This window comes from Triticum dicoccoides, chromosome 3B (assembly GCF_002162155.2).
Source record: "Triticum dicoccoides isolate Atlit2015 ecotype Zavitan chromosome 3B, WEW_v2.0, whole genome shotgun sequence".
Lineage (NCBI taxonomy): Eukaryota > Viridiplantae > Streptophyta > Magnoliopsida > Poales > Poaceae > Triticum > Triticum dicoccoides.
The window spans coordinates 156,075,328-156,084,103 of NC_041385.1; the positions used below are offsets into that span (position 1 = coordinate 156,075,328).

The 8,776-nt window shown below is 49.3% G+C and overlaps 1 pseudogene; it reads right to left on the reverse strand.

The window, feature by feature from the left end:
* Window positions 1–246, reverse strand: part of LOC119282787 — a 1,809-nt pseudogene extending 1,563 nt beyond the window's left edge.
* Window positions 247–8,776: the final 8,530 nt, after the last annotated feature.

An 8,776-nucleotide genomic window follows, 5' to 3' on the forward strand; every position in this document is an offset into this window, starting at 1 on the left:
CCTCTCCGTCATCACCTTGCGGTGGAAGTTGCGGTGGCAGCCGCAGGCCGCACACTTGTACGACGACGCGTCGGCGGGGTTGTGGTCACCCAAGGGCATCCACTCCCCGCAGCCGTCCACGACGCGCCCACCGCTAGCCAGCCCGTGGTTTCTGCCACACTCCATGTACGTCACCTCTTCCACCCCCGGCGCCACGGCCTGCTTCACCTTCTTGACGGAGCCACCGTTGGGGTACTTGACGTCCATGGCCTCCGCTGTGTCACTCGGCTAGTGTCTAACGCTCACGGATTTAGTTACGATCAACGAAGGAGAGGGAAGCTCGTAAGATGTGAAACGAAGGCTTGAGGTTAGAGTATAAAAAGAGCAACGGCGACGCTAAGAACAGATATTATTAATCTTGTAATTAAAAGTGACTATGGAAAAGAGAGAATATCCAAAAATTGTGCGATAAATTAATATTAGATCATATGAAACCGCACTGTTATATGCCGCGTCGCTGCCTGGGGGTATACATGCATGGAAACCCGGCCGTTTTTGGTTTGACCTCGGTCATTTTTTAGCTGTCAATTTACTACTACATCATCAGATAGATGTACACGACGTGTGAAGACCACTATTGTACATTTGTGACTCGTATTTTTTTAACATAGTATAGACGCAAACGCTCATATATATGCGTATACACTCACCCCTATGAATGCACGCACTCCCTATCACTATGAGCACACTCGAGAGACTAAGCCGGCATCTAAATTTCACGCATGTGCAAAAAATAGCCTAAAATATTTCCATAAGGCATAACAAATCCCACTAATGCAACACAATGAGAAATTTTACTCGATAATCTGAAACATACCGATAACGAAACTTTGAATGATCTCTAGAAGTCCCAGCCAATGGCAATGCCCAAACATCATTATGAAAATCTTCCTTAATTTTACCATGATGAAGACTTTTGAATATCCCTCCTCGCTCAATGTAAAACACCATCAAATAGTTAAACCAGCCACCGAACATCATGTTACACAACTCGGCCTTAATTATTTTCATTGCTGAGAAGGCTCTTTCAGCTATTGTCCTCATTATCGGTAGTAGCAATGCCAACTCAACGAGGCGATAAACCATAGGAAACATGATGTGCCGTTCAAGTTCAACTATCTTTTAGGATTGCAATATCATGACAAGTCTTAAATTCTTCTCATATGAATAATGAATAGCTCAAGGTTATCTTCTATGTGTTCGCGTTCATACTTAGAGAAATACTCTTGATAAATCTCTACGAGTCTCAAGCTTTTTCACATTGAACCTTTTTTTCCCCAATACGCCAAGTCGGCGTATCATTGCATTGATAGGTAGAAAGAATACAGGTTTAGAGGACACCTAGCTCGTACACAAGTAGGCGTGCCAAGTGTCCTCGTGAGCAGAAGAAGTGGGATGCTCGGCCCAGTTACAGTGGTTTATAACGCGTCAATTATAACTTGGAGTCCTTTGGCGCCGGCCGAGGCCCAGGTGCGCACATCATCTTGAATCGAGGAGAACAAGCAGCTAACCGAGGGTTGCTGAAGGTCAAAGATGCAAGCATTGCGGTGCTTCCAGATGGCCCAGGTGACCAGCGGTACTAGGGACGCAAGGGCCTTCCGGAGCGAAACTGGGATGGAGCCGGTAGCATCGCGCCACCAGTCGTAGAGGTTGAGATCGCCATTGGGGGGGGGGTGACAGTGAGTTTGCACCAGGCAAGAGAGCGATGCCAGATCTCTCTGGAGAAGACGCAGGTGGTCAGGAGGTGATGAATGTCCTCGAAGTCTTGATCACATAGGACACACCGGGGAGGGTGGGTTAGCCCTCGCTTAGCAAGTCTTTCCGCGGTCTAGCAACGGTCCTGCTTGGCGAGCCATAAGAACACTTTGACATTGGTCGGGGCCCAGCCCTTCCATGTCATTCTCCAGTCCATGTCCGCAATGGATCCATGGAAAAGAGCCAGGTAGCAGGATGAGGCCGAGTATGAGCCGCTAGCAGTCCACCACCAGCGTATGCGGTCGGGGTCAAAGGAGAGGGTGACCTGAAGAAGACGCCTCCAAAGAAAGATGTACTCGACAGTGGCCTCGACCCCAAGTGCGCCACGGATGTCTTGGATCCATGCCCGATTGAGGAGTCCCTCCTGGACTAAGCGCTTATTGCGGCGTCTTCGAGGAACCAGAGCGGTTAGGCTCGGAGCAAGCTCGGCGATCGACTTGCGATCTAACCAATGGTCGGTCCAGAATTTACACGTGAGTCCGTCTCCAATGGTCCTGGATGTAGAGGCACGAAAGATGCCGCACACGTCGGCGTCATCTGGCAGGTGTAGATGGTGCCAGGGCCGCGTGGGGTCAGTGATGCGAAGCCAGAGCCACCTAACCCGGAGGGAGATGCCGGTACGTTGAAGGTCCCGTACGCCAAGGCCCCCAAGCTCGAGGGGGCGGCACACTTTCTGCCAGTTAACCAGGCAGTTGCCAGAGCGGGCCTCTTTGCGTCCATGTCATAGAAAATCATGGATCAGCCGGTTGACAAGCCTCAGGATGGATGGAGAGAGGGCCATGGCCAGTAGCAGGTGGACGGGCATGGCACTCAGGACATGTCGAACAAGAGCGAGGTGTTCGCCACGAGACAGTAGGCAAGCTTGCCAAGTGGCAAGGCGCTTGGCCATCTTCTCCACGAGGGGTAGCAGCGCCGAAATGGGGACCTTCCTGGTGGAGAGCGGAAGTCCAAGATATTGGATGGGGAAGTGCATGGTATGGCAAGAGAGCATCACATCGACATTGGTGGCTGACTCATCCGTGCAACAAATGGGCGTCACGGAGCACTTAGCGAAGTTTGTAATTAGGCCAGAAGCTTGACCGAACACCTTGAGAATGCCTTGCACGGCCCAAAGATCATGATCGCCGGGGTGGTAGAATAGGACAACGTCGTCCGCAAAAAGCGAGATGCTGGTTATGGCGTGCCTGGTCGTGAGGCGGTGGAGAATGCATCGACTAGTGGCGTGCTGGATCAAGGTGTTGAGTACGTCAATAACCAGGACAAAAAGCATGGGAGAAATCGGGTCACCCTGCCGCAGTCCGCTAGCATGATCAATGGGCGGTCCGGGGGTTCCATTGATGAGCACTCTCGTAGAGGAGGTCGACAGGAGGATTGCCACCGAAGCGTACCATCTCCGACCGAAGCCAAGGTGACGGAGGACCTCGAAGAGGAATGGCCAGGAGATGGTGTCAAAAGCCCGGGCGATGTCAAGTTTGAGGAGGACTCGCGGCGCCCTGAGGTTGTGGAGGAGGCGCGCTGTTTGCTGGACGAGCATGAAATTGTCGTGAACGCCACGCCCGGCGATGAACACGCTCTGATTGGCAGAAACCAAATTGCCGAGACCAGGAGCCAGCCTTAGGGAGAGCACCTTAGCGAATAGCTTGGCCAGGAGGTGTATGAGGCTGATGGGACGGTAGTCAAAGAGGGAGGAGGCGTCGGCCTTCTTCGGGAGCAGAGTCAGGAGTGCTTCGTTAAGTTTGTGGAATCCACGTCCATTCATCAAGTAGAGCTTGTGAAAAACCTCGCAGATGCCGTGCTTGATGATGTCCTAGCACGCGTGTAGAAACTCTGCGGTAAATCCGTCCGGGCCCGACGCCTTGCCTATTGGTAGCCGCTTGACGGCCGCCCAAATCTCGGGTTCGGAGAATGGTGCGTCAAGGTCGGACATGTCGAAGGCCGGATGGTAGATGGCCTGGAGATCAATGGAGTAGGTGCGTGTCTCGTGGGAGCCTAGGATCACGGCGAAGTGCTCGAATGCCATGCGGCTCAGGTCAGCGTGGTCAGACACCATGTTACCGTTGTCGTTGAACTGGAATATGTGGTTCTTCTGCGGGTGATGCGCAGCATGCATTTTGAGGAAGGCGGTGATCGCGTCTCCATCCATGAGCCAACGAAACCGGGTGCGCTGGCGCGCGATCGACCTCTCAAGAGAAGCTAGGCCTAAGTATGCTCCCTTCAGTCTGCGACGGAGCTAGGCTTCGGCATCAGAGAGCGGGCGGGTTTCCTGAGCGGCGTCGAGTCACATTGAACCTAGAAAATGAGTCTCTTAGGTTAAGACAAGAGAAGTTCTGGACCAACTCTGAAGATACCTCATTAAAATGATGATCAAACCTCGTGATGATGGAGTCTATAGTAGTGATACGTCCATTTTGCATCATGTTTTCAACTATTATTTATAGTGTTTTTATGCAATATAACACTTTATGAAGTAACTATAATGTCTTTTCTCTCATAATATGCAAGGTTTACACAAAGAGGGAGAATATCGGCAACTGGAATTGGAACTGAAAAATCTACGTCAGAGATACCTATTCTGCACATCTCCAAATGAGATGAAATTTTACGGAGAATTATTTTGGAATATATAAAAAATATTGGAAAAAATACCAGAGGAGGCCACCTAGGTGCCCACTAGGCAACAGGGCGCCACCCCCTCCAGGCGCACTCCGGTGGGTAGTGGGGGCCTTGTCCCACCTCTGGTGCCCATCTTCTGGTACATAAGGTATTTTGACCTAGAAAAAAAAAATAAGGAGAGGACTTTCAGGACAGAGCGCCGCCATCTCGAGGTGGAACTTGGACAAGAGCACTTTTGTCCTCCAGCGGAGCAATTCTGCCAGGGGAACTTCCCTCCGGGAGGGGAAAATTGAAGCCATCATCATCACCAACAACCCTCTCATCTCGGGGAGGCCAATCTTCATCAACATCTTCATCAACACCATCTCATATCAAAACCTAGTGAAAGGATCGATATGGTTGACTAGAGTGGGCGGCGGGGGGGGGGGGTGAATAAGCAACTACCAATTTTTAGCTTTTCTTAACAAATTAGGGTTAACACCAAATAGGTTGTCTAGATGTGCAACTAGGTGAGCAAGAGCAAGCAAAAGATACACCACAATCAAAGCTTGCACAAAGTAAAGGTAAGAGATAACCACAAGTGGCACGGTGAAGACGAGGATGTGTTACCAAACTCCCTTCCCTTTGAGAGGAAGTATGTCTCCGTAGGAGCGGTGTGGAGGCACAATGCTCCCCAAGATGTCACCAGGACCACCATATTCTCCTCACACCCTCAGACAATGCGAGATGCCATGATTCCACTAGTGGTGCCCTTGAAGGCGGCGACCGGATCTTTACAAACATGGTTGGGGCAAGAGTATATGAGCAGGGGAAAGTAAAGCATGCAAGTTGTAAGAAAGTAAAGGGATGGGATTGGGGTGTGCAAACACAATTGGAGACACGGAGATTTTGGCGTGGTTCCTATAGGTGGCGCAATCCTACATCCACGTTGGTGGAGACTTCAACCCACGAAGGGTAACAGTTGCGCGAGTCCACGGAGGCCTCCACCCACGAAGGGTCCATGAAGAAGCAACCTTGTCTATCCCACCATGTCCATTGCCCATGAAGGACTTGTCTCACTTTGGTAGGTATTCACGAAGTAGGCGATCTCCTTGCCCTTACAAACTCCTTGGTTCAACTCCAAAATCTTGACAGAGGCTCCCAAGTGACACCTAACTAATTTAGGAGATACCACTCACCAAAAGTTAATAGATGGTGTGTTGATGATGAACTCCTTCCTCTTGTGCTTCAAATGATAGTCTCTCCAACACTCAACTTTCTCTCACATATTTGCATATGGTGGAAAGATGATTTAAGTGGAAAGCAACTTGGGGAAGACTAGAGATCAAGATTCTTGTGGTTGGATTGGAATGTCTTGGTCTCAACACATGAGTAGGTGGTTCTCCCTGAGAAAATAGGTAGTGGAAGTGTAGGCACGTTCTGATGGCTCTCTCACTAATGGAGAAGGGGGTGGAGGGGTATATATAGCCACCACACAAAATCTAACCGTTGCACACAATTTACCAAACTCGGTCAGACCGAATAGAGAAACTCAGTGGAACCGATCTAGTTCAAAATGTGAACGTTAGGCTTTTCGATGGGACCGACATGATCAACTCGGTGGGACCGATGTGCTAGGGTTAAGGCAAAACCTCATCTCGGTGTGACTGATTGCATGAACTCAGTGAGACTGATTTCAGCAATGGGCAAACAGAGAGTTGGTCAGGAAAACTTGGTGGGACCGATTGCACATCTCGGTAAGACCAAAATAAGTGCAATAGGCAACAGAGAGTTTGCAAGGCCAACTCGGTGAGACCGAGATCCTATCGGTGAGACTGAACTGATTAGGTTTCTGGGTATGGCTATGTCGATGAACTCGGTGGCGCCGAATGAATCAAATTGGTGGGGCCGAGTTTGACTTTAGGTTTTGGACAAATGTGGAAATGAGAAAGTGGTTGAGGGATTTGGAGCATATCACTAAGCATTTTGAGCAAGTAGTCCATTAATCAACACCTCATCCCATTTTAATACTATTGGCTTTTCCTATGGACTCAATATGATCTTGGATCACTAAAATGGAAATGAAGAGTCTTGAGCTTTTGCCAATATTTGTACTTAGCATCTTGAAGGGGTTCCACATCCTCTTGTCCATGCCACGCCTTTGTTGAACTCTCTAAAATATACTAGATGAAAATGTTAGTCCAACAAGAGGTATGTGCACTTGTGCTTTCAAAGGAGACTAGGTTGAGAAATTGGAGTCGTTTTTGGGACAGAATCCGATGCTGCAGGAGTGATTCTAAGAAGTAAAGGTACAAATGAACTGAGTTGTGTAGGTCCACGCGTCATATATAGGTTATTGGCCATGCCTAGAGTGTCTGTAAAGTATAGAAGTTAGAGCATCTACATCCAGACCTCTTAAACCCGCCTCATACATTCGGGCGGGCCACCCGGTCATGATTTTTTGACCCAGACAAGCCTCTCAAACGACCCTTAATTTCCCAGGCTGACCGACACCCCCCATATCCAGCCTAATTATGGGGCGGCTATGGGGGTGCCTGGGCACGCCCGCCATGTCGGCCTGACAGCGTGGCCCCACACGGAAATGATCGGAAACCCGGCGGTCTGACGAACGCCGCGTGGCGCCGCTTCAGCTCGCCACCCAAAATGAAATCCATCTATTTAAGCCAGTCGGCGTCCCGCAACCCTAACCCATCTCCCTCCTCCGCTCCGCATCACCAGTTCGAGCCCATCCTCCTCCTCCCTCTCCCGCTCCAGCGCTCTGCCCACTCTCTGGCACCCCGCCATGGTCCGTAGCAAGATCACCTACTATGCCATGCTAACGCCGGAGCACTACTATGAGATCCAGGAACTGAAGGAAATATGTCCTAGAGGCAATAATAAAGTTATTATTTATTTCCTTAATTCATGATAAATGTTTATTATTCATGCTAGAATTGTATTAACCAGAAACTTAGTACATGTGTGAATACATAGACAAAACTTATAGTCCGTAGTATGCCTCTACTTGACTAGCTCGTTAATCAAAGATGGTTATGTTTCCTAACCATAGACATGTGTTGTCATTTGATGAATGGGATCACATCATTAGGAGAATGATGTGATGGACATGACCCATCTGTTAGCTTAGCATAATGATCGTTATAGTTTCATTGCTACTTATCTCTCTTGATGACTTATCACTACAAAAAAATACACTTCCGTGATGATACATGTTTGTCACAGTAGGTCGCGTTTTTTGTCATGCATGTACATCCATGACGATTTTATGACAGAATCAAGATAGTCATACCTGTGCTGTCATAGAAGTGTTCCATGACATTACCAAAATTATCATCACGGAAGTGTCCACTTCCATGACGATAAATCACGCGTCACAGAAGTGCTTTCGTCAAGGGTGACCGACACGTGACATCCACCGTAACGAAACGCCGTTAAGCTATCGGGTCGGGTTTTGGATCCGATAACCCGTTAACAGCCCCGACCAATGGGGATTTTCCACATGTAAAATCATCATTGGCTGGAGGAAACACGTGCCGGCTCATCGTTGGGACAGATGTCATCCACTCATTGGACAGAAGGCGCCTATGATACGTCGACACATGGCACAACCCAATAGAGGCCCATTCTTGTGAAAATGCTGGCCCGTTTGACTTGGTAAAAAGGTGGCGGGCCGGTCCATGGAAAGCCTATTAACGGCCTGTTCGCATATAGCCCATTTACAACCCGCTAACCCAAGGCCCGTTACGCCCTATCTGAATTAGGCCTAGTAGCGTCATTTGAGCCATCCAATATGATTCCAGCCCGTTTTCACTTCTGGCCCATGTATGGCCCATGACGTCTTTCAGCCCATATGAGGCCCTTTGTAACTCTTGGCCCATTAACGACCCGTGGTTCACTGGCCCGCAGTGAACAGTGTATCACTTTATACCCATTAACAGCCCGTGGTGAAACTGGCCCGTAATGAACAGTGTATCACTTTATACCCATTTAACGGCCCGTTATTCCGTTGGGCTGTTTCCAGCCCATGTTATCTTTCGGCCTTCTCAGAGCCCATTTACTCTTGGGCTCATTTCCAGCATTCGTTTACTTACGGCCCGTTACTGTCATTTTCTGCTTGTGGGCTAAATTCAGCCCGAGGTTACAGTCGACCCGTTTTGTGGCCCGTTAATACGTTGGGCCGTTTTCATAGCGTCATCAAATACGGCCGATTAACGATGGCCCGTTATGGTCGGCCCATGAATAGGCGATTCCAACTCTAGCCCGTTTACGGCCATAATGCGGTCTGTTATTGGCCCATGTTTGGCCAACCGATCATACGACCCGTACAAGGCCCATTGATGATACAACCCGTAGAAGGCCCATTGTGTCT